At 50.5% G+C, this 27,185-nt stretch overlaps 1 pseudogene; it reads left to right on the plus strand.

Annotated features, from left to right (window-relative positions):
* On the plus strand, positions 1-27,173 carry LOC119102334 (aromatic-L-amino-acid decarboxylase-like; annotated as a pseudogene).
* Positions 27,174-27,185: the final 12 nt, after the last annotated feature.

Raw genomic sequence — 27,185 nt, forward strand, 5'->3', positions numbered from 1 at the left:
CCGACCTGTTGAGTGCAGCCTCCGGCCAGCGGTCGCGGCGGAAAGGGGGCTGACGTTAGGCCTGTGTCGCCCTCCCACAGGTATGTCTAGGGCTAAGATCGGATTAAATGGTCTTCATGACGTCGCAAGATATTCGTGGTATATAGTAATTGTATGTGGTGTACCAAGCGCGGGTTAACTGGACATAGTGCTCTCTTGTCCCAGATTTGATATGAACTTTTTCAAAGGCTATATGGTACCATCAATTTTTTTGAATTTTTTTTGGATCTGACAAGTGGTTTTGAGATACTGCCTCTACAACTTTAAAACTTGACGACGCGAGGGTATGACTGACTTGTGTGTTCCATTAACTAGCGCAATGCTACAAATGATGCATTATCATCACACAAAAGCTCGTGGTCCGTAAGTTATGACACATGCTTTGTGCTCAATATTCCCTAAAATGATCTCGTGACGTTGTGATCTTGAGTCGCGAGGCCTGCTTCGATCTCATCGGGGTACAATTTATGGTTTTATTGGCTTTAAAGGTAAAAAGATAATTGGTCTTTGAGCTGGGTACACACAAAATGATAGACCTCATTAAATGCTGCATTTATTTTTTTTTATGTCATATTATGCGAATAAGCACCTTTGCCGAAGGAGGTTCAGCTTTGACGCGGGAAGAATTAACACGCACTCGGGTGGAGGTGAATTTGACCTGCCTTACTAAAAAAAAATTCCGAATAATTTCCGAACGGCGCAACGGTGCCGCATCACACTTTGCATAGTGTAGCCAATAAACAGTTAATTTGGTGTATAAGGCATCAAATTACTTTTGTTAAGTAGCTGACCTATGACAGGTCAAAGTCAGGCCATGGTTGTCAGCGAAAGCAATTCCTAGGACATAGGTCAATCTGATATGGAAACGGAGTTCTAAACGAAGCCACGCATCTTTGAGCGGTATTGTTTACGAATGAAAAATCGAATTTAGGATTAAGACTAATTCATTAGCCTTGATTCAGGTATAAATTTTAGGTCGAGGTCAAAGCCAAATTGTTTGGCCATTGTTGTGTTTCTATAGGCTTTTGGCTGTGTAGGGCTAGTCTTTGGCGCTCATTTCAAATTTCTTGGTTAAAGGGAAGCAAGAGAATGCTTTACATGAGTTGCATAAAGATGAAGAAAGGTCACTGACCGAGTAATGGACCCTCGATCAATCGTTTGTTTTTAGTGAAATACCGCCTAACGTAATCCTTGACGCTAATGAAATTCAAAAATTAGCACAATGTCGCAGATTCATCGTCACCTGGACATTTTGAAGATCAAAATAAAGCCAATGACCTGAAATTCACACCAGCGGCCCTTTGCTTCTGAGAAATGCACGGGGAAAGGGTGGTTGTATAAAAAAGTCTGGGGGAAATTGTTACACCGATCTGAAATTTGACTTTGTTTGACTTGTTTGACCTCGTTTGACTTTATCTCACCTTGTTGGCTAATATGTGACCAGCAGGCCGTGACCTTGGGGCCTAAACATTTGACTAAGTGAATTCAAACCCACACGCCTATCAAACATCTAAATGTCTTGTTTCCAAGTTGGTTGTCTTGAAATGAAACAAAACAAAATTTGTGTTTTTTTGCTGTCAATTAAGGGCATAGGCAGCCTGTGTGCTGAAATTCATGACTACGGACAAGACTGGTGCATCCCAAAAACAAGCTCTCTTGCTTTTGAGATCTCCGTGGTCAAACTGGCCCTCATCGGTCGCAAAATGACTACCGACGTCGGAGAGCGCTTAAAGTACATTAATAAAAGCGAACTTGTTTTTATGAAAAGAAATTGGAATAGTTCCCGAATAATTGTAAGAAGGGTGAAATCTTGAAGTCGACAACCGTATTCGTCTTGCTGTGTGTGATATCTGTACGCGTGCATTCACTCATCCTTCACGCCTTTTCCTCCGGTTCCGTTCGAGCGTGCCGGCGTCTCTATCGCCGATCGACTCGTGTGGTCGTATGGACATGTGACTTGCGCGCATGCGTTTTCGACATGGATGATTTCGGAGATCATTCCCCTCTAGGGGTGTTGACTTGCGCTCTTTTTTTTAAGGTGTTCCCGCTCTCCCATACGGAGTTGGGCTTACGTAATATTGGACTGGCCCCTCCAATATGTTAACACGCGCTCGAGTGGCCGGTCGAATAACCTTCACTCGAGTGGGGGGTCAATAGGACCCCCACCCACGCGGGTGGGGGTCAACCATGGCCCCCTGAGATCTTAAAAAGTATGACGAGCTAGAGATACTAATTCACGAAGCGTATTAACCTGTACATGAACTTACTTGCGTCAAGTTTTGAGATTTTTAGGTCATGATCTCTTGGTCTTCTGGTTAAAAAGGGTCCAAAAAGGTCAAACTCCAAGGTGGTGTCTAAAGCGTCCCCAGAACCTAGATTGCCCGGTCTAAGCAGAAGGCCACTGATGCTCATTTAAGGTCATTAACCTTGTCGGAGCTCTTGAAGGGTTATGGTGACCCAAATCTTCCAAGACTGCTTGGAGTTTGGGATTTGAACAAGCGTTCAAAGACTTGCGCTAGGCAATGCGCTCCTAAAGCAATACATTGACCTGGGCAATTTTAAGTTAGTTCACCTATTTAACCTCTCAGAATTCTGTTGAACGTGTATAATGCGGTTCCTCTCATCAATAGATTCGCAATGGGCACCAGAAATTAGCACGCACAGTATAATTAATAGCTCTAGAGTAACAAGACAGGTTCGTTTTTCGCCGTGGTTCGACCTTCAGACCTGCCTTAGGTCAATTCCATTCCTTCATTCATTTGTTGTGTTGCCTAAGAGGCTACCTCACAGGTGCATGGCTTCGTCTAAGACTTGTTGCATTATGTTGAACGATTTCTCAGAAATTGTATTCGTCGAATCCATGGCCTAACTTTAACTCGTTGTAGGTCAGTGACTTTACACTTAACATCTAAATTGTACTGCCTAAGAATCCTCTATTCAATTATCTACAGTTATGCAATATTTGACACGGCTACGATGAGTCGTTCGGAAACCATTCCGGAAAAAACCTATTAGGGGAGAGGTTTAAATTGGCCCCGCTCACCCGGGCGCGTGTGAGCTGGAACGCTACACATCTTTAGCGAGACGTGAGATGCCACAGTGAGCGGCGAGCGGGCATGTACGGTTTATTTTATGCTATGCCACTCCAAATAAAAGCTGCCTCACCACTTTTTTATTGTGGTTTGCTAAACGAGGTAACGAATGTGGTGGGCTAACGCTCCTTTGACAAACACAAACTTGGCATTTCGTTGTCTGTTCCAGACTGCCCCCCCCACCCCCCAACAAATAGGACGGTGGCCAAAGTTTTACACTTTTGCTCCCCTTCAATCCAGTGCTGATCTTTTAACGGTCATGCATCTATTGAATACCGAAGCAAACAGTGCCGCACTGATTCGTTTTAATCATGATATGTGGTGGGTGTAACCTGGGTCGGCGCCGCTAATAGGGGCGACGGGGTCGTGACAACATCACAGCTCTTGAATAAAATAAAAAATGTATCGGATATCGTGCGCTTTATACCTGACCTTGCTGTAAATGAACATCAGCATGTAACTTCCAATGTGTCTTAAGCAAACACCAAAGTAAGGCATGGGCCGCCGGAGTAGGGAATTGAGCAGGGTCCAAAACCCCCAACTCTCTGAAAATAAACAAAAAGTAACAAAAATAAATGATAAAAGGGTGAACGATAACACTTCCGATTGGGAACCCGTGGCCTTCGGTGTCCCAGAAGAATCACTCTTGGTTCTCTCCTTTTCACTTGTTAGCAATGTTCCGTGCGTAATTGAATCCGGCTGCCTTTTGTGTGCCAAGTGTCGCACAAATGTTCACTACAATTACGTCCCCAGCTCATGGCCTGCTGCTGCAAAATGAGCTCGATCATCTAGTAACGTGGTTAATCAGGTGGGAGCTGAACTTCAACACTTTAAGATGTGAAACACTCATGATGACCCTCAAGCGTGCTCCCGTACAGACCAAGTATTTTATCGATAGCACTGAGCTTTAACATGAGTAAAAAATTAAGAATCACAGCGCAACGTTGGGTACCAAACTACGTAACGCTGAATACCAAACCATGTTGTAAAATGCTGGGGATTTCATTAGCTTCCCTCGATCGAGCCCCTATCTTCTGACATTGCTGGCGGAAAGTTTGGATTTCTCCGATGCCGCGCGACTGTCAGATTCAGGATTTGTTTCGGGAAGTCACTTTGGTGAGCGGTCGCCACAGGCACCCCGGGGAACGCTCCGATCACCCCAGGCGGGAAAATATCGGGAAACGGTCCGGAAAAGGCTGGTTATCCAAACCAAGTGGTCACCCATTCAGGCTGATCACTGGCGTCCCCCAACCGAAAAACTGAGGAACGGTTGGGATATTTCGATTGGCATTGAACCGGAACTGCTGGCTGGACGTTTCCTCATCCCGCCTGAACGGGCGCCGAAACGGCCGCCTGCCAACTGCAGTGAGCAGCACCCCCGCCTGCCACTTACACGGCAGCACGGCATCTGGCGCGCCGGAAACCGCCACCTGCCAACTGCAGTGAGCAGCACCCCCCGCCTGCCACTTACACGGCAGCGCCGGCATCTGGCTCGATAATGGCAATGTTGAGATGTTCGGTCGCCTCTGGAAGTGCCGGTGGCGCCAGACGACGGCTTCAGATGACCTACACATGGCTTAAGAGGCCCGAAACGCGCCGCTGAACGCCGTTGAACGAAACCATTCAATAGCGCATGACCAATGGCATAAGTCATAAGGAAAATGCTCATGAAAAGTACCCATGACAAATAATAATGGGGAAAATTATGCTAAAGTCGTGACAAAAAATGAGACATGGAGCACAAAATGCAAGGCACGCACCTACAGTTCTGTAGTTCGTTCAGGACACGTTACATCCAGCAACGACTCGACAGCAACGATGATCTTGATTTTCTTGACGCAGACATGGGTGTGGTGGAAGGGGCCTAGTTAGACAATGGTCTAATTACCACGCACCACGCGTCCATTATGATTTCGGGATTCTGTGTTGCATGAGTCCATAGTTTGTATGCGTCCTTGCGGCATGCTGTCACATATGTCAAAACGCTGGGGAGAACCACCGCATCCGGACTTTAGCATGGATCCCTGAACAACTAAACAAATGCGCCCACCAGGGCTGTGGACTTCAGGGTGCGGGACGAAATCTGCCGTCCAAAGGCAAAAGGCCTAAGCGCTAACAAGTTAGCTGTCTAGGAGGAACATTTTTAAGCTTCGCCGAGTTTAATATGGTCTAAGATACTTCGAAAATTGCGAATATGCTGAATGCAAATTACTGAAAAATTTGACATTGTATCACAAGATGCAGCCAACTGATAGGCATTGCGTCGTCTAAATCACTCCATTTTTCGAGAAGATCTTAGACCTTTTTACCTTTGGGCGGCAAAAATGACAGCGCAGCTGCCCCGGGAGGGCGAACAGCGTACGTAATAAACGCCACCGCGACCGCTCATAAAATGTCACGATTTAACCCGCGCCATGTCGAGGGTCTGAGACAACCGAGCCCTGCCGGGCGGTAATTCTGATAGATGCAGTTAACACCTATGTTAACACTTTAGGACGGATAATGAGGGAACGAAATAAGCGTTAAGACTGTAGGAAATCTTTTCCGACCATTTCTGTTTGACAAAAAGGGTTGGTCAAATCAGGTCATCGTTCAAAATTGATCTACGAGTACCCGACAAGAACAATGTTATTTCACAGTGTTTCTGACTTTATTTTATTAGGTGTAGCTCTGGGAAAAAGTATTTTATACACCAAAACACTTCAGCCTGACCTAAAGGTCAGCAGAGGTCAACTCAGGTCGAATGTGTAAGCCATTCAAATGAAAAAAATTAAGTGCTTGCCGAGTCTCTATGACCAGTGTAATGTTTTTCTTTGGTCAGAAATAGTGCGTCGCACATCTACAGGTACTCAAGATCGCATGGCCGTCGTATGCACTATACACGGTCCCTTAAACACTTTTTTTCTACGGCCGTTACCCAAGAACAGGTAACCGGGAGTGCCCCTCCCTCAATCCCAGCGACGCAGTAAACCGTACGTTAACACCAGAAAACATAAAATCAAGTCGCGGCACTGCCAGCTAGGAAGATGAAACAAACTTAAAAAAAAAACAGGCGAGGAGGTGGAGCAGACCCGAGGGAATTGCGTTATGTGAGAGGTAGGGAAAAATCATAGATGAAAAGGCTTAAAGTAGTCATTAGCCAAAATCAGCTAATGACAGCCCGCTACAACCGCCCAATAATCTACAACCACTCAATTCCCCGTGTTAGTAAGGGTTATACAGTCACAAATCGGAGGGGGCAATTACCTGGTCATTTTTGTGCTGGGTTTTGGGCTGGATTTCCAGGGAGTCCACCCAGCTAAGCAGAGCTTGTTGCTGGGAGAACTCCCGGAGCCAGCGCCATGAATTTGGGTATATTGTGCATGACTTTATATCAGAAATTGATTATGAAACTTGGAGGAGGTCAAATATGAAGTGCGTTGGATATGTACAGCACAAGGATGGCAATGTCTTCAAATATGTTTGTTACGTTAATATATGTTCACGAAATGCTTGCGGATGATGTTCTTAACGATGGTTTTCGATACAGGAATATCAGCTATTCTTGGAAAATATGGAACCATAATGTCGTTCCACAGCTTAGGGCCAAGGCAGGATGCTGTAAATGGCACTTGGCAATGTATTTGCACCAGATTGGGAACAGGCACGTTGGCGCATGAAATTATGCGTCATCAGCATCAGAAACGCGATTAAGAGATGGCTACACACGTCGCACTTGTTCATCCAGTCTCTCCGCTACAAACAACACAGGTCAATGACTTTTGATGGCCTCATATGACTGCATGTTTTCACGTGGCGTATTGTGTGCTCATCATGTACTGGAACGATATCATAGCACGCTTTCAGTGGAATATTTTAATTGTGCGTACAAAGTTACCTCTACGAAGCTGCCTATATTGAGCCCAGCATGTGATGTGCAGAAGGCATCCACTGACGTAGATCATGACCTGGAGCAAGGTTATGTGCTCTGTGGTCATATGATGGCTTTGTATGTGGATAAGTCCTCTTTTCTCACATACAAACGCCAAAATGGCACAGAATATGTCATATATGCAGGTAGCTTTTGAGGGCAGCGTAGGTGGCGATGGCCTTTGGTAAGTGTCCTCCGAAGCCTGGAGCTATTTCTGAGGACTGTCTTAATGTTTTATCATCAACGCACTGTTCCGTTCTGCTCTGAAAGCCCTTGTTGTAAGGAAATGATGCCTACGCTATTCGTTCTGCGTTTGGCTGCCTTGCTTATTGAGCGTGCGCTGGGGGCTTCCGGTCCGTGAAGCTTTTTGGGTACCCGTTCCCGCAGAATGTGTGGGTTAGATTATTTATTTCTCTCTTTTTAGGTGCGTCATCACCGCTTACGGTTTTTGGGCGATGCTGAAGGCAATGTCGATGACTTTTTTATGTCTGGGCGGTGGGACTGGAAGTTCAGGTAGGAACCGCCTGATTTTGGTTTCCGTTATATTGATCCGAGGTGATAGTCTGAACAATTATTGTATGCGGGCTTTTAATACCTCGTCTCAATGCTTCCGTAAAACTTCAGCATATTTACAGCCTGTTGATCGAAACATTGCGGCCCGCTTTCCCAAAAAGCTCGAAGACTTTCACCATGGTCAAAATAGTAGGACATTTACGTCCGGAAAACTAGAGGTGCGGGGGTTTGATTCTCTGCGGTGCCCGCCTTTCCTGCAAAATGAGAGGCAGGCGCCGCCATAAAGCCTCAACCGCCGAATGCGTCGTGAATCTCCAGTAAAAACAACAAGCTTGCAAATCGAAACATGTGTAGACCGCTTAGTGTTCCTAACAGCCACCGCTTTGATTCATACTACTAGAGGCGCGTAGCTCCAGTTTCTTCCCTGGCCTTATTAACACACGCCCGGGTGGCGGGCTAGATACCCTTCGCTCGGGTGGGGGTGGGTTGAGGGGGCAATTTGGCCCCCTGAGACCTCTGGAACTAAGAAAGCTAGATACACCAAATTTGTACGCTGTGTTGACCTGCGCGTTAACTCATTTCGTTCAAAGTTTGAGGTTTCTTAGGTCATGACCTTCAGGTCAAATAAGGTCAAACAAGGTAGAATTCTAGTTTGGTCTCCAAAGTGCCTCCAGAACCTTAGATAACTGTTTCTGAGCGAAAGGTCACAAGCTCATTTAAGGTCAGTAACTTTGCTTGACCTTTTGAAGGTCATGGTGACCAAATCATACAGGACTGCTCTGAGTTTTGCACTTGAATAAGTGACAAAGATTACGCTGGGCAGTATGCTCCTAAAAAAAATGTCGACCTGGGTCATCTTAGGTCAATGACATATTCTTACCTCTTACAAGTCAATGAAATATGTATAACGCGGTTCCTGCAATCGATAAATTCGAAATGAGCACCAAAAGCTATCCCATACAGCAAACCCTAGAGTAATAAAGCAGGCTAATTTTGACCCTGGTCTGACCTCCATATCTGACCTTAGGTCAACTTTATTTGCTCATTCAATACTTGAGCTGCCCAAGAAAGTATTTTAGACGTATGGCTTCGTCAAACACGCCGTTGTTGCATCAGATTGGACGATTCTCCAGAAATTGCCTTCGCTGAAACCATGACCTGACTCTAGTCTGCCATAGGTCAACGACCTTACAAAGTATGTCTATTTTTTATATGAAACGATTCGCCATCCAATTGTCTACAGCAATGCAAAATTTGGCGCGGCTACGCTACGCCGTTCGGAAACCATTCCGGAAAAAACTTTCGGGGGGGGGGTCAATTTGACCCCTCACCGGAGCGTGTGTTAACAAATACGAAACGGACCTATGCAAGAACCTCGTAGAAAGAAGGCCAAACCTGCCCTGTGTTGAACTTACTCGGTCGACTAAAGAAATGTATTTGTGAAAAACCAAAAACGACAAAAGTTACGTCATTACCTCCATGTAATGCACTTTCGAGGGAAATAGAGCAGTTGTATATTTAGACCGCTTTTATAAGGCATAAACACTTAAATAGAAGCTCCCTGAATCCCCGAATTTAAAGAATTATGGGGGCTACATCACAAAAACCGTCGGTGGGGTCGATGTGCCAATCACAGGGATGGGTTCAGGGCGCCAAATAACCGCATGGATGAGTTAATATGAAAATCAGAAACACCAAACATGAAGATGTTTTTCACCTTTTGGTGGTTGATCTATGGTGAAATTCTCCGACTAATAAGCCTGTGTCAAAATGCTCTTTGCTGTACCTTTTTCACTTTGTTCCTTTCAATGTGAAATACTTGTGTTGTGATCACCAGTGTGATGAAGGGAGTTTCTGACAGAACCTCGTCCTCATTGGCGAATGGTGAGCAGATCGTTGGAAAACTGAGGCTGCCACCTCACTTGCCAGTGAAGAGCGACTGTAGTAAACAGATTTGTGCAAGACGGCGAATGCATTAATCTCACCTTGTCCCCGTTCGGCATTCAAACACTCGCGAGCGGGGAGTGGCGGTCAGGACAGGGAGGAAGGGGTGTACGTTTTCACTGCAGGTTGAGCCAGCTGTCTATGTGGCGGTTTAAACAAAAATGGGTACATCTAAAGGCCCGACCTGACTATATGCCCGTTCCCCCCCCCCCCCCCCGCGCGCTAATCGCTCCCCCCGACACCGAACAGCTGAACAGCACAGTGCAAATGCAAACGACGTCAGCTCTAAGGCACCATGCCTGGTAAAAGCTCCAGATCTCGGAAGCCATGTGCCCCTGGAGCCGTATTCACGCTCCTGTATCCGATTGCCATTCGGTCTGCGTAATGCCAGCCAAACCCTCCAACGATTCACGGATGAAGTGCTGCATGGAGTGCCAGGGACATTTGTCTACTTGGACGACATTTTGGTTGCCAGCAACTCGGAGCATGAACATCTCAAACACCTTCAAATGGTCCTCGAACGACTCGACAAGTTCGGGCTGGTCATTAATGAAAAGAAATGTGTGTTCGGGACCGGGAAAGCTCAGTTCCTTGGCCATGAAGTCACTGAGCTCGGCATCGTCCCCCCTCCCCCCCCCCCCCACCCTTCCAGACAAACTACCTGCGGTGTAGGATTTCTCGTAACCAACTACGGAGAAGCAGCTCCGGCGTTTCACCGGAGTGGTGGCGTATTATCATCGTTTTATGCCCGACAGGGGCCCGCAGCTATACTGGCCCTACTCACCAGTCTGCCTCAGGAAGAAAGCTCGAAGAGCCACCGCCCCATCATCTGGTCCGCCGACGCTGGGCAAGTGTTTCGTCCCGGTTAAGCAGCAGTTTGGCGCAGGCTACCCTACGCCGGGTTCACTCCTCAGTCTGCAGATCGGACGCTTCAGACACTGGCGTCGGAAGCGGTTCTCCAGCAGTTCGTGGCTAAGCAGTTGGAAGCCGTGTCGTTTCTTCTCGAGAGCTCAAGCCGACCGGGAGACTCGGTGCAGCAGCACCTTCGGCCGACAACTCCTTGCCGTGTACCTGGCGATCTCCGGCACTTCGCACAGCGTCGATGGTCGGGAACTCTGCCGTCTTCACGGATCAACCAAAGTCCCTGGTGTCCGCGATCGTTGGTCAAACTCTTGACCGTACTCGCCCAGGAGTCCGCACCCCTCGACTCATCGGGCATTGCTCCCAACTGACGTCAGGGCACGTACCAGGGAGAGGAGAACACTGTGGCTGACACACTTTCACGGAAGATCGCCATGCTGCAGGCACCGCGGCCCCCGCTGGGCACACAAGAACTCGCCTCCCAGCGTTTTGTGTGGCCTTCTATGCGCCGAGACATCGAGGAGTGGACATGAGCGTGCACCTCGTGTCAACGGGCAAAGATTCATCGGCACACACGGGCACCAACATATGGCTTCACGCTACCGGACGCTCGATTTGACGCCGTCCACATCGACATTGTCGGCCCACTGCCCCCGTCGGATGGTCACACGTACCTCCTTACGTGCATCGACCGGTTCACCCGCTGGGTGGAAGCTATCCCTGTTGCGGACATCCGGGCGGTCACCATCGCCCGCGCCCTCGTCGCCGACTGGGTGGCTCGGTTTGGAGTGCCGGCACAGGTCACCACCGAACGCGGTGCCCAGTTTGAGTCCGCTCTGTGGTAGCAACTGTCGGCGCCTCTTGGCTGCACTAGGCATCGCACCACCAGCTACCACCCGCAGAGTAACGGCATGGTGGAGAGGTTCCATCGACAGCTGAGGACAGCTCTGCGGGCGGCAGATGCGGCCACTTGTTGGACCGATCTCCTACCACTGGTTCTGCTGGGCGTGCATTCAGTTCTAAAAGAGGATCTGGGTTGCACGTCTGCGGAGCTCGTTTACGGTACAACACTCCGGCTCCCAGGGGAGTTCCTCAGTCACCAACCCTGCAAGGTACCGCTGGACCCGGCGTCGTAAGTCGACCTCCTCCGGCGAGCCATGGGGCAACTCCGCCCGGTGCAGCCACGCCAGCAGTCATCGAAGAACGCTTTCATTTCCGAAGAACTCCCGGACTGCACCCATGTTTTCGTCCGGAGAGACGCCTCACACTCACCGCTAGAGCCGCCCTACGACAGCCCATTCCACGTGTGCAGGCGGTCATCTAAAACAGTGACCATCCGCCACAAGGACAAAGAGGAAGTTGTCTCTGTCGCCCGCATCAAGGCAGTTTTTCTGGATCCACTACCGATCTACGAGACGCCATCCGGGCCAGCCCGCCCGCCGGCTGCACACGCGGTTCTGTAGGTGGCCCGCGGCTGCTGCTGTTCCCGTCGCCAGAGCGGCAAACTCAGGACGCTACCTCGTGCGTGCCTGCGCGGGACGGGATGCGTCCGGATCTCCCCGGACGCCAGCCGCCGCGGCGCAATAAACCCCAGCGCTCCCCACCAACTGAGGACGGTACTGAGCACCCAGCTCGTCCGGCCGTCTGTACGCGCTACGGCCGCGAAGTGGTGCCCCAGTGCGTTGCGGCGCTCGACATGTCACCTTCCGATTGTAACATGTCCGGGAGGGGTGGTGTAGCAGCACGGGGTCAACACCTCGTTGTGTGGGTCACCAATAGGTGGCGCTGACGGGTGTTGTTGTGTGTATGACATTGTGCGTCGTGTGAGAACTGTGTGTCTCCATAGTTTCGCTGCACTGTTAGTGCTGGGTAATGATATGAGTGACATGCCTACTACAGAACGGTTGCTAGTATAGCTGTTGTTTGGTCGCTAATGGCGTATTGACTACCATAACTAGGCAGATGTTTGCTGCTGTCAAATGGTGTATTCGAACCGATCCATACCGATAATAGATGGTGTGCAACCTGACAGCGCAGTGTTCTTTACCATTCGTGATACGTCCCCCTCCGGACGCGCTTCCCTGTCTGTCAGTCCGGGCCGGCATCACCTCGATGCCGGCACCGATGTTTCAAACCGGACCAGCACGACCGACGCAGCAGTGCTAGTCCCGGCCACCCGGCCGCAACCAGCCGGTTGACAGCCCGAGTCCTGAGGTGCGGGTGATTACTCTAGAGTCGCACTGCGCGGGGGCTGGGGTTGTCAACTGAAGAAAACAAAGCGCAACTACTGCCTCCTTTTCTCTTTCGTCGCCGAAGACGGGGACGTGCGCGACACTCCTGCCGTGGAGGGCACGGACATTACCGGGTTTGCATGAAATACGTCACAGACCCGTCACTTTCTAAATATAGACCTCAATTTCCGGACCTGTCTCATCAGCGACGGAGCAATATCGGACAGGTAACTCTGGTGTCGGTAAATTACCGGCCGCCGGGCGGGCTGACTGGCAGGCTGGAAATGAACTTACACCGACTGCTGACGAACGGGCCTCTTGCGTGGTGTCGTTACGTGACGCCCGGTATGCTTCGTCTGGCAAACACGGCGCCTAAGTAAACAGTTCGGTCGGCCAAGCGGAGCTCCGGAGTAGATCCAACACAGCGCTCCGGTTCCGTTTACCATCCGAAGTGGGCAGTGGTGTATTCAAACGGGGCTCCGGCTCTTGTGAAATGTTCACGTGATGAACCCTTCCCCTGTTAGGGCGTCGATACGACCCCCACCACATGAGATTTTCTGAGCATACCTCTCTGGCGTGTCATGCAATCACGCCCAATTTTTTGGTAGCCTCTGGGCATCCATTGCGTGTCTTTTGCCACCAAAATGTTCCAAGCGTTTTTGGCTTCTCAGTGACGATGTTTTTTTGGGGAACGCTGCATGGCGATCCACGACCGGCGCGGCCCCGACTAGCTGATTTGTGCATGGTGTCGACCCACGTAACCTAAACACTCGATCCATTTGTGTTTCTTTTTTAACATGATACCGTGAGGCGTCCACAAAAACAGGAGCTTCACGTGATGTTAGGTGTGCGACTGGGCCAGTGGGATAATGCATCGCATATCATTTGGGACCGTATCCAGCCGACGGTGCGCCACCGGCCAGCGCAACCGTGTCCCATCGGTTCAACGCAGGTAGCACACATTTCGAAATTGACAGAAATCGTCGTATCGCGTGTCAGAAGTCGGATCACTGATGTCTAGTGGTGTTTACGACGAATCGCACCTGCCACTTTGCGACCCGGCAATATGGCTGTTGCGTTTCGACAAGACTAATCAATGGTGCACTCCACAGAACACACACATGCGCACTTTTGGACGATTTGGGACGGAACACTCAAGTCACGAGGGAAACATACACAAACTGACGCTGTTCCACACCCTCATCCACAACCAACCTCATCCACAACCAACGTCAACTGCCAACAAACGTCACTGCACTTCTACCTGACACACGAACACTTGCAACAGGACACCCACTACGCACTGCAAAGACACATCACCACCGAACAGAACCCCAACATACTCAGAATACTACATTCCATCAACTACGAGAAAATGGAACCAACTCCCGCTTGAGGTGTCACTTATATAGTCTTTTCGTTCCTTCAAACGGGGAGTATACCAGCGCTGCGGTGTGGCTGCGTCTCCGGTGTATCATAGTTTTGGATCCAGGCACGATAACATCCTACTAAATGTTAGCCTGAGATAAGGAGTATCAGAACTCAATGCTCACCTGTTCGAAATTCAAAGTCCAACAACACCTAGTCCCTCTTGCGTGTGGCTGTCCATATGAAGACCCTTAGCACGTTGTATTGAACTGCCCTCGCTATCATGAAATCAGAATTTTGATACGACGCACAACAGATCGTATTATTCCAACTTTTTCCGAGCTCACTCACAACGAGCAACAAAGTATCTATTTCAGACGTAACGGCTTGCAAGATCGCACTGGGCACCAGATAGCAAAAAATTCAAGCATTTCTTTTCAGACCAAACGATTCGCCTAAAAACTTTCTGCTGGCGCGGGCAGCAGACGGGCCACTGTGTGGCGTTGCCGGGCCAGGCGTCCCCCGCCGGTCCGGGACGGCTATACGTGTAAACCGGAGCGGCGGCGGGCGCCTGGCCCGTCTCGGCTCACAAATCTGACTAGTGGGCAGTGTGTCGCGGGTTCCCTGGCGGCGATGACCATATCTTGTTATTGTTAGGAGAGGCGCCCAGATTGAAGCGTTCTGCTTATGCACCAGTCCACACGTCACATTATGTACTGCGTCATGTCCATCATCGAACAAAACATCAAACATCAAACCTGCGATCCTTCTTAAGGCGGGTGCTTAGAGGTGTCACTGGACATTTGGCAATCAAGGGTCATAATTCATCGCTAAAGCCGTGACAGAAGTGATTCGGCTGAGACGAGAACATGGAATCTCACTGGAGCTCGTACTCATGTCTTTGTTGTTCCTGACCACGCGCTGGCGGGCCCCTGGTCACGCACAAGCGCTGTTAGCTTCATCGGCGAAGTCATTCGCGTGGTGTGTATGCCACATATCCGATGGCAAATATTTAGACGTGTGAATGGACATTCAGCAGTCTGGGGGCGTGGTGTCGCAAGCCAACACAGTGTGGCTGGGGCAAAAGCATGTAACTCACTAGCGCACATGTTTATTCGAGTGTCCAGCTGGCCACGCGCTGCCGAGTGCGATGCATGAATCGGTTGTGTTAGCACGTGCCCCACCGCACCACCAAAATTTCGGGTAAGCAGCTGAAAGTAACAAAAGAACAGCTAGACTCGCTTCAAGTAAAATGGGGTCAGATAGGCCTGCATCGCAGTCACAAAAGAATGTTTCCCAATAATCAAAGCACAAAACGATTGCAATTTTAGGACACGCAATTCTAAAAATGAACATATCAAAAACAGAACGTTGCGCACCGTGCAATGATGACTCTCTAATCTATGCCACTTTTTATAACGTCCGTTAGTCTTTCATGCACAAGCTACACCTCAAGAATCGCATCACCTCGTTAAATTTGGGACCGTGTCCGAAAATCAAACATCTAACATCAAAGTCAAACATCAAATATCAAACCACCCCGACACTCCACCGCGGTGCCGCAGTGGGGTGTCGCGGTACGTGCAAACGTACCCCGTTTGTGCACCACTGGAAACGTGCAATGCCCAAGTCGCCGGAACGCGCCGAAACGAGCATCGAAACTCGTGTCATAACCCGATTATCGGTGGCCACGAGACAGGATCGTGCATTCCAACTGGGAAAGGGACGGGCAATATGGCGGACGGTGCGTTGCCGGTGTCTCGATGGATCCGACAGTGTTCTACTGGGTGGGTGATTTTTATGTGGCACACGTACCAACACGGTGTGTCTAGTTAATATCGCTGTCGGCTCCGTCGCTGAGAGCTAGCGTCAATCATTAAAAAATGCAAAAAAAAAACTCCGAATACAACATGCTGACGCCTAAGCGAATCAACCTATTATTATTATTATTGCATACATTGGCCAAATCCAGCGCGTGGCAGTTCTAACGCCGCGTCAGTACATGTCACATAGATAAAGACAGAACACGCAACAAATACAAATGGGACGCAACGCCAGCGATACACGTACGATGCTATAAAACATGGGCGACTAATGGTGCAATCAGCACCTGCACGTCATGGTCAGTTGGTCAAATTAGGTAAGTTCTCTGATGAAAGACATTGCTTTGCCCTCGAACTCATTAAAGTGTTTGCGCTGACGCGTGGCAGCAGGGAGGAGAGCTGACGCTTTGGAATAAGTGTATATATAATTAGAATAAGAATAATACAAATAAGGAATAAACTAACGAGCTAACTCCACGCCGCCACCACTCGATAGGGAAATGCCCTCTTCACGCACTCTAAGCGAGGGTGTTTGACAGCGCTCGTCTGCAGTACAGTTTTGTCATGGGGGGGTTTGTCTGCTATATATATATATATATATATATATATATATATATATATATATATCCCCTAAATATCTATAGCTAAATATCCTCTCGAAATATTTCGGCATGCCACGCTAAATTTGATCGTAATCGCCCAAAACACCAATCACTGCCAAATTCTAGGCTTTCGTCGGCGCAACATGACGCTGCTATTTGTCATTTGGGGCGGGGGTTCACATTTGTATGTGGGTTTTGAACTGTAAAAACCGTCTTGAAGATCATTCGGCGCAGTTCACAGCCCTGTCCTTCTTAAGACTTAAGCCCCTTTAATGTCTGAACCACACGCCCGCGAAGATGTGCAGACTTTTGGGGACACTATTCCAAGGCCACTCAAGCATCCGTGACGCTGTAACAACGTTATTTAAATTAAGCCATTCTAACCAAGTGACGATCAAAGCCAATGAAAATATAATTGCGGAGTCGTTCATACCTTGTGTCGATGAGTGCGATTTCCAGATATAACAGCCGTCTATTAGGTCATAATCTAACCTGCCCAAGTCACGATGACGTAACCAAACAATGACGTATTGAGGAGACGTACAACAACAAAAATTGTGTTGTCTAGAGCAGTCTTTTCCACTTAAAAGTATGCCAATAGTTATAAGCGAGCTTACTGCATTATGTCTGATGCTTGCTTCAGCATCTCCAATTGTGGAGCATTCCCGTTAACAGCAAGCCAATGTCAGATGTTGCGATTGCCACTGATATATATATATATATATATATATATATATATATACATATATATATATATGTATATGTTGATCTAAATATATATATATTCATAGATATATATGTTGATCAAAAAAAAAATATATATATATATACATGTATATATATCATGTCACAATTTCAACCGTTTTAAACTGGTGAAAATTTATGTGAGAAGCTTATTCCAAAACGGTCATCCCCAAAAATGTCATCCAACCGACGTCACGCACTAGGTTCTATGTTGTCACGTCGGCTCGGCTTTACCGAGTGATCAAGGCCATGTAATAAGATATGATCATCCGGGATTTTTCCGGCACTTACCCTTCACTTTTACAGTGACGTCACAAAGTTGCAGCCTGCCATCACCGCTCCTCCTGCCTGCATTATCTTCGCGTTTGCTACACCGGTGCACCTACTAGCAAATGCATCTGGTGATCGCCACAGGGCGCTTCAAGAAGTACTGTGAGGAAATATGAAAGGGGGATTTTTTGTCACGCTGGGTATATAAGAGCGAACATAGGCCTAGGAACCGGGAGGCTGTGTGCCATGGCACTCCCACTTGCTGAGGATGCCAAATATTGAGTCTATGGCGATGCCTTGAAGTTGGCCAGCCTACAGCTCCTTAAATGCAGGCTGGCGAGCCTGCCTAAGGTCCAGCCACTGCCAAAGAAGGAACTGACCGGCACCAGGATCATCATCCGAGCTGTCGCGCTGAACCTCAACAAAATACATCATGACGCGCCGGGTTGAACTGGTGTGTGGTGGAGGCAGTTTGAGACGACGGAAGTAGTGTGCAGCCTGGTAGAATATAGGACATTGCACATTGCATCAGCTATGACACGAAGCATCCGAAGGTCGTGGCGCGTGGCGTTAATCAAGAAAATATCTGTCACACCATGCAGCCAGTTCATCGAACACACGTATGACTCATAACTCACCGTATTGTTCTGAAACGATTCTTGCGCCCAGCATACACTTCATTGTGCATACCTGGCGAGGACACAAAGCAAACGGGAAGGGGGGGGGGGGGGGGCGGAGAACACAAGTATATATTTATCAGCTTGAATTTAGAGTTATGCGACATGACAACCTGTCTGAAACAACCCAAGCGTTGATCTGCGAAGGAAACGTCCAGGCCTCAGACAGACGCACAAGCATGCAAGACAAAGAAGGCATGAGGATGCCCATTTAAGGTCACTTACGTATGCTCACATAAGCACAACAATGTTCACTTAACGCTGTCCACCTGATGCCGCACCTGTTTGGCTGCGAGCCTGGCAGCAGCCCGCTCAGCCCCAGCCTGCTTAAGCCATCCGAGGCGCAGATGGATGCGCGTCGTCACCAGCTTCCGAGCAATTCGCTTGTCCAGCGCAGAACTTTCTCAGCAGGAGCTTTGTGAGGCGGTCAACGATACCAGTGTCTCGGTCGATGCTTCCGCCCATTACTAGCTGGAACACGATCTCGAAAGCCTCGACAACGAGGGTCAGCGCCCTGTGCTCGATGTTGACCTCGTCCATCTTTTCGCCGAGGCGGAGGCCATTTTCGGTCCTCTCGCCGTCACAGCCATGGAGCTTGTCTTCGCCCGACCCGTTGACCTCGTCGTCCTCGCCGAATTCGTTCAGGGCGGGCATTGGAGACATCGCAGCTGTTTGCTGGTAGGCTGTCTCCATGTCGTCCGCATGCCCTGCCATGTCCACCACAGCTGGATCTTAGATCTACGACACGACGAAATACAGTAATTTCTACGTACCTAGCAGGCGTATTAATCAGACCCTATTACAAGTCACCAGTGCTTTTTCTCATTGCAACAGCAAAACGTGCTAGACCCGGACATGCCCTTTCTTTCGTTGTCGCATGCTTGTTTTATACACAGACACAGTTTTTTTGTGGTTCAGGGTGACAATCCGAGCGGGTAGCAGGGACGGTCAATGGCCGACGAGTTCTGCACTGCCTGCACCATTCTGATATATACCGTTCCTGGCCATAACCACGGATTTGTCTGGATGGCCCCGTTTCATGGTCCCATTTCAGTGCATCGGCTACCCCAGGGTGTGCGGGAGGGGGGGGGGGGAGGGCGGGGCGCCGCAATTTCTGTTTTCCGACGCAAAAATCACGAGATTAGCGCGGCCCTCCGAGTCCCCCCCCCCCCCCCCTCCATTCGTCTCTGCTCGTGAGGTTGAAGATCTATGGTTTAGGCACAGCAGCAGGTTTTACCATGATATCTCGGTATGCTATCCCGAACTTCGGTGACCAGGCAAATAGCCTTTGTTTGAAATCTCAGACACTAGCATAGACAATGACACGAAGAGTCCAAAAAAGGTTCATTAGTAACGGGACTCGCATATAGGCGGGCGAACATGTACGGCACGCAGCTGAAAGAACTGTTTACGGCACCAAACCAGACCAATATTGGTAGCTCATTGATGCGCTAGGTACTGTACCTATTAGCGGTTGTGGGGTTTGTTAGTCAGTTCACAGTGCATAGATGTGTTGCCAATGGGGCTGGAATTCGCCCGTGCAAACTTGCCCTCCCCCGTCGCAAACCTCGACTACGCCCTGACACTCACCCCCTTCGCCCGCGTAGCATAGATGGCTGTGCCAGTTGTGTGGTAGTCAGGGCCCACTTTGTAAACAAGGTTATGGTTGGAAAGTCTCGTTTAAATCTCGTATTGTAGTCTAAAAACTGAACAGATCGGCATAGATTGTGCACGCATTGGACCGTGAATCGGGTTGAAAGATTTCTGCATAAAACAAGCCGTAATTTTCCTTTTAAGCACACGCATACTCACCTCGGCATGCCGGCCATGTCCAGCTGCATAGAAGGAACTGCACTTGGTCGAAGGCATGGTTAAACGTTGGGTGTGGGACTGGTCTTAACCAGATGGCCAGGATCAGTCATGATCTTGAAAATGAGCAGATCGGATTACCGCATTCTCCACATTTATAGTTAGCCCGAGAGCAACGGTGCACTCATGTTTTCAGGACAGTTGGATCGGTGTTTTATGAATGTAAAAAAACTTAAGTGCCTTTATTGTGCCGTTTAACATTCTTGCAAGAGGCCACCTCACAGGATGGCATCTTGCTGCCGAAAAAACCGCCTTTGATGCCCACTCTCGCCGAACGCTCGCACACCGCTTGGAATATCTCCCATCCGCGACATGAAAACATACGCCGAGGCCACATAACAATACAAACTTGATGCCACGTTGCACGATAATAGACAGGACCGACCACAGTACTTCTGCGGTGACTTCTGCTTTCCAAGCGACGTCGACGACGTTGCCATGCAACGCTGCCGCTCAAGCCAGTGCGACTTTGTGACGTCACCGCCTAACGTTAAGGAGCCGCCCGCCCGACCAATTCCCCAAGCTGTGATGGTGGTCCCCTGCGAGTGTTTCTATTTCCTTGTTCATAAATTGGCCAGCGATCAGGAAAAACAATCGGCTAAAGATTGACCAATCCCCCATGCAGCGCGTGCTGTAGTAGACCTTGAGACTCCCGCACAAAGCGACAGAAAACCGAACAAAACTAAGTCAGCGGCAAATAAAGTGAGGGCTGATAATACGATGCACAAAGTCCCCAAAAAGCAATTCAGATAACCACAGAACAAGAGTTTGACAACTTCAGACCATGTGTGATAACTACGTTAGTTGTTCAATGCATTAGCGAGGGAGATCAGTCACATAGATAAGACAGTAGTATTAGCCTTATTTCTCGAAAAAAAACAGGGGAATAGAGACATAGTTAGGTTGATATTTCGGCAACATGCCAATCTCGAAACAATAACAGAAGTGAATTGAAAATTGCCTGCCGATGATCCTACTCGATTTTTGAGGTTTGTTTTGAAAGAGCAAGCCACAGTTTTTACCGGACACTAACATTAAGGGGGTTAAACAAAAAGCAATTGCAATAAGCTCAATACAATAGATAAGCTATACAAAGAGCAATCGCTCTTTGGTTGATTCCCTGAATGTCGGTGTCCTGTAAAAACTGTGGATTGCTCTTTCAAAACAAACCTGAAAAATCGAGTAGGATCACCGACAAGCAATTTTGAATTCATTTCTGCTGTTGTTTCGAGACAGGCATGTTGCCAAAATATCACCCTAACTATATCTTATTATCCTGGTTTTTCTGAGGAATAAGGCAAATACTACTGTCTTTTCCATGCATGATAACCTTAAAATACACCACGAACAAGCAGTAAAGCTTTACAAATTGTGCATCGTGTTATCCTCGCGTTCTAGGAAGAGCTAAAGCCACATCAGATTGTAAAGCAGTTGCAGCATCCACAGCCCACTCTTTTGGTTCAGGCACTCAGCTCCAAGGCCATGAAAGATGCATTTGGCCATCACGACGCCCGGAAGCGCTGACAATGGTCCAGGCCGCTGTCGGCTGCCAATGCTCCCATGGCTAAGTCGGATCCCTGGGTTAAGGCATGTCACGCTGCGTGGCAGCGTCGGCTGCCAGTGCTCCCATGGCTAAGTCGGATCCCTGGGTCAAGGCATGTCACGCTGCGCGGCAGCACAGACGCGCAGCGTCGGGGTCGGCTCAGAATCGCCTTCAGAGCGGCCGCGGCGCGATGCTGGTGTCGCCAGCAACTGCTGCACCGTGGTGCTTCGGAGACCGTCGTGGATTCGGAGGGCGCAGCTGACGCGCTCGCCTTCCGACAGCCTCGGCAGGCGGCAGCACCATGAACGCCGAGGAATTCCGCAAAGCTGGCAAGGAGATGGTGGACTATGTAGCCGATTATTTGGAGAACATCCGCGAAAGGTGAGGAGCGGGTCATACGCATTGGGTTCATACGCGTTTTCACGGTCTTGGAATGATTGGAAGAGTTTGGAAAATGGCAGAGGCGCTCTGACTATCTCTAGCTTACAACTTCCATCTAACTTCTATATAACTTCTGTCTAACTTCCGGCTATTTCTCCAGCTGACGATCGGATCTCGTTTGTTATCAGACCCACCACCATAAAACGTACGTGCATCACAACACGCAGCGGATGTATTTTGTCACGCAGTGCGGTCCCGCGGTGGTACTTCACGTTATCCGACCGTTGATTTTCAACCGCAAATCAGATGTTTTACCTGCATGCAGCATGTCGTTCATGTAAGAATCCGAAACCACTTGATCGAGACGCGATAATAGCAATATCATTTCGATTGCGTTTGGGGACGATGTGACTGCTATAGTCATGCGTCCATGGCGGTGATAAACTGCGTGTGGTTAGTCAACCATGGGTTGGATTGTGCATGGTCATCGATCAAAGCAAACATGCTAGAAATTGGCCCCGAACGTTTTCAAGAGCTCCCGATACATACGAAAACTTTCTCCAAAAGATGACTTAGATTGTGCCATTCAAGACAGACCATTCAAAGGTGCGCCAGTCAATAACATTGGGACGCCGCAGCGGTAGTGGTTCGGTGTCGGCCAATCCCATCACGACAAACGCATCACGAGCTATCACCCCTAGTACACTACGACCGTTTTTTTTCCAGAGGGCGTAAACAAACCCTGAACGTTTACCAGGCGTCCATGGCCGTTGTGGCTTGTGTGACCTACGTAATCTTCGTGACTGACACGAGTTGCTCGAGTGTTGTGACCTGCACTACCCGTTTGCCTGCTGGGGTGACCTGCGTGACCAATGTGACTTGTGTGACCCATCTGACCTGTGCGAACCGAGTGATTTACTTGGCCCGTATGACCTGTGCGACCTGTGTGACCTGTGTGATCTGTGTGACCTGTGTAACCTATGTGACCTGTGGCATGACCCCTGTGCGGCAGGCGCGTGCTGCCGACCGTGCAGCCGGGCTACCTGCGTCAGCTGATCCCGGCGCAGGCGCCCGAGGAGCCTGACTCGTGGCAGCAGGTGCTGCAGGACGTGGAGCGCGTCATAATGCCGGGCGTCACGCACTGGAACTCGCCGCAGTTCCACGCCTACTTCCCCACCGGCAACTCGTACCCCGCCATCGTCGCCGACATGCTGTCCGACGCCATCGGCTGCATCGGCTTCACTTGGGTGCGTCGGACGGGGCGGTCTGCCGCCTCCAGTCGATAGGGCGGACCGCATCGGCTGGGTCCGCGGTCCAGCTGGACCAGGCGATAGCGCTTCGGGCTCCATGTTCCTCAGACGAAAGCACGGGCCCTGCTGTAGACCACTATGCTTGATGATGGGAATTAGCCTGAAGGTCACGCCGCTCATGTCGTGCTTGATGTTGCTGAATCGTCAATGGTTGCCTCGTAGACGCTAATATGTCGTTGATTATCCGTTTTAATAACCGTTACTTAGCTGCCTCCTGGGAATAGTTTATTTGAGAGAATATAGGAATACTTCATAGAGCAGTCGCCGTCTGGTGTCAAGCGGACAGGGTGATTGGACCAGTTGCAGTGCTGCCTCATGAATATGATGGTCTGGAACGTATGTTATGAGTGCAGCGTAGGATGCTTTCCCGAATTAGTGATATTGTCTTAAATTCAAACGTTGTTTTCAACTGTTTCTTGGGATTCTTTGTGCTAATCACATGCCACTGAATGCTACACCATCAAGCCGCCAAACCGGGCAGACCGTCCCACAAGACGTCCCAGCCAGGGCCCCGCAACCGACGAGAGCTGACGGTGCAACGCCGCGATGGGAGGCGGCGGCTGCGGCGCCGCCAGCCACCTCATGCGGCGGCTCGCTCCTCCACAGATCGCCAGTCCGGCCTGCACCGAGCTGGAGGTGGCCATGATGGATTGGCTGGGCCAGGCGCTGCGACTGCCGGCGGCGTTCCTGGCCAGCGCCGGCCACGGCGGCGGCGGCGTCATTCAGGGCACAGCCAGCGAGGCCAGCCTGGTGGCGCTGCTCAGCGCGCGCGCGCGCGCCACCCGCCGCCTCAAGCAGAAGCACCCGGACTGGCTGGAGAGCGCCGTCGTCGGCCAGCTGGTGGCCTACTGCTCCGGTGAGCGGGCTCCTGCTCCGGATAGCTCGCTGCTGGGACGCAGCTGGATCTGGGAACCGCCGACGGCTGGTCTCAAACGGACAGGGTCGTGAGACCTGTTGCCGTTGCTGGGACGTAGCCGGATCTGGGAACCGCCGACGGCTGGTCTCAAATGGACAGCGTGGTGGGACTTGTTGCCGTTCTGCCCCTTTCGCGAATGTGATAGTCTGGAGTCATGATAGAATTACATCGCATGTTTAGTTAAATGTTGATTTGTTTTTTAATTGGAACATTTGTCATGCATAATCCATTAGGATTCTTTGGGCAAATTGCATCGGTAAAACGATTCGCGTAAACGGCTGCTATGGCCCGAATGCTCCTGTGCGGTCCTGCAAACCAACACAGTTTTTTGTTTTCTTTCTTTCTCAGACTTCCGATATCCTGATCGAGAGTGCAAGCACAGTGCGAATACGTGCGCGCTTGCAGCACCGGCATGACTTCATAACAGCAGTTGTCCACCATTGGCAGACCAGGCCCACTCGTCTGCAGAGAGGGCCGGACTGTTGGCCGGCGTGCGCATGCGCCAACTGCAGACCGACAACAACTTTTCGCTGCGCGGCGCGGCACTGCGACGGGCCATTGAGAAGGACAAGTCTATGGGGCTCGTGCCGTTCTTCGTAAGAACCCCGTTTCCGTGCTCTTCGTGCAACAGCTGGCTTTGAACATTGACTTTGTATGTTCGTATCATGTTTCACACAACAATGCAGAAATGCAAAGATGCTCAAACCGCTTACACGTCTTTTCCTGCCTAAACAGTTGACCATCTCTCATGGGCGTTCCTCACGCATGGGGTCCTCCTCGCGAACTGTCAAGTATCATGATATGGTCCAGCATTTCCCTTCCCACACAGCTCTACTGCCGATGGCTCTGAGCCAACTTATTCACATCAGACAGCCGGTGCAGTGGTCTCTCCTCCCCCGACCCGTTCTCGGCATGTGCAGTCCTGCGCGGACTCCGCTAGATGGCTCGCCCGGCGTGACGATGCCGTCAGCTGGCTCGCCCGGCGTGACGATGCCGTCAGCTGGCTCGCCCGGCGTGACGATGCCGTCAGCTGGCTCGCCCGGCGTGACGACACCGTCAGCTGGCTCGCCCGGCGTGACGATGCCGTCAGCTGGCTCGCCCGGCGTGACGATGCCGTCAGCTGGCTCGCCCGGCGTGACGACGGCGTGTGCTGGTCGAGCCCACTGACCCCGTGACTCGCCGCCAGCTGTTGGCCACCCTGGGCACGACGCCGTCCTGCGCGTTCGACTGTCTGCCCGAGCTAGGCGCCGTGTGCGAGGGCCGAGGGGCTCTGGATGCACGTGGACGCCGCGTACGCCGGCTCGGCCTTCATCTGCCCCGAGTTTCGGCCACTGCTCGACGGCGTGGGTCTGGCCGACTCCTTCAACTTCAACCCGCACAAGGTGAGCAGGGTGGGCGACATCCTCTGCAACAGGGGCGTCGCGCCCTGCAGAGATGTCTCCTAATGACGACCTGAAGCGGAGAACAGCGGGTGATGACGGCTTTAAGGCATGATACAGCTCGAGCGTCATTTCAATTCAGCTGTATGGTGAACTGCCGAAACTGTGTCATGACAGAAAGATACGTGCATCCAGGGTCACGTGCTGATACAGACGTGGGCGACTCTTGCACACTCTTTTGACTGGGATCCCGCCTAGGCTCCTTAATACAAGTGATGCATAGACTTTCACGGCATGCTTTACTGGGTACGTACGAATTAATTTCAGTCCCTGTTAATAATTGCAGTGGATGCTGGTGAACTTTGACTGCTCGGCGATGTGGGTGAAACGAGCCAACGACTTGGTGGACGCTTTCAACGTCGACCCGCTGTATTTAAAACACGATAAACAAGGATTGGTGCCTGACTACAGGGTAAGTGCTGAAAACAGACGGATGCTCATATATCGACGCTTAAAATGGGAAGTCATCCTAAGATGCTTCCGCCGTTCTGCTGCGTCTGAGTTCGGACCGATGACGGGGTCGAAAATTTTCACTAATGTTGCAAGCTTTACAGCAGGTTTGAAAAGGTCAAATCCACCACATCCATCCATCGAGCCCATCTGTCTCCAAGAGCAAATGCATTTTGCGTGTCTTACATATGTGGGCCTAGGGATGGGAGCGTTTCTAACATGTGACTGGCACTCATTCGCATCGGGTTCAAACACCATTACTCCAACGAAAGAGCACACAACCAATGACTGTCGGTTTTCCCGCCGGATGGCAGCACTGGCAGATTCCGTTGGGCCGCCGTTTCCGTTCGCTGAAGCTGTGGTTCGTACTGCGAATGTTCGGGCTGAGCGGCCTGCGCGCCCACATCAGGCGTCATGTGGCGCTGGCCAAGCTGTTCGGCGAGCTGGTTGGCGCCGACCGCCGCTTCGAGGTCGTGACACCGGTCACTCTGGGCCTGGTCTGCTTCCGTCTCAAGGTCAGCACCGCCCAGGCGTCCTGTTGGAAACAGGGCCTTGCATCTAAACGGAAACGAGCTATTGTATGCATGTGGAATCGTTGGAGGGAACACATAACAGCCAGGCGATGTAAGTAGTTGCGTCAGCGTACTTACCTAGAATGGTTCGCAGAACTTGAAAACAAGGCATGTTCAATGACGGCTTAAGAATATAGCGCGCTATTTCACTGATCGTTAACTCGCGAGGCCAAGATATTGGGCTGGGGTTATTGCCACCACCCTGTCCGTGGTTGATTAAATTTCAGTATGGGCCGGTCTTCACGGCCAATGTGAGCCAAGTCCCAAGCCGGCCCGGCACTGACACGTGACTCGGCCTGCCCGCGGGGGCCTTCATCGCAACGAGACCGACCCGCTGCCCGCCCCCAGGCCAAGAACGAGGTGAACGAGGCGCTGCTGAAGCAGATCAACGACGCTGGTCGGATCCACATGGTGCCCTCGAAGCTGCGCCAGACGTACATCCTGCGGTTCGCCGTGTGCGCCAGCGCCACCGAGGAGAGCGACATCGAGCTGGCCTGGGGCGAGGTACGCGACCAGGCCACGCGGCTCGTCGGGCCGCCCGACCGCCTGTGAGCGGGACGCGGCGGAGTGGGGCGGGACAGGACGGACCGGACGCGGCGGAGTGGGACGGGACAGGACGCACCGGGACGCG

This window comes from Pollicipes pollicipes, unplaced genomic scaffold, assembly GCF_011947565.3.
Source record: "Pollicipes pollicipes isolate AB1234 unplaced genomic scaffold, Ppol_2.1 Scaffold_5724;HRSCAF=6776_pilon_pilon_pilon, whole genome shotgun sequence".
In the NCBI taxonomy this organism is placed as follows: domain Eukaryota; kingdom Metazoa; phylum Arthropoda; class Thecostraca; order Pollicipedomorpha; family Pollicipedidae; genus Pollicipes; species Pollicipes pollicipes.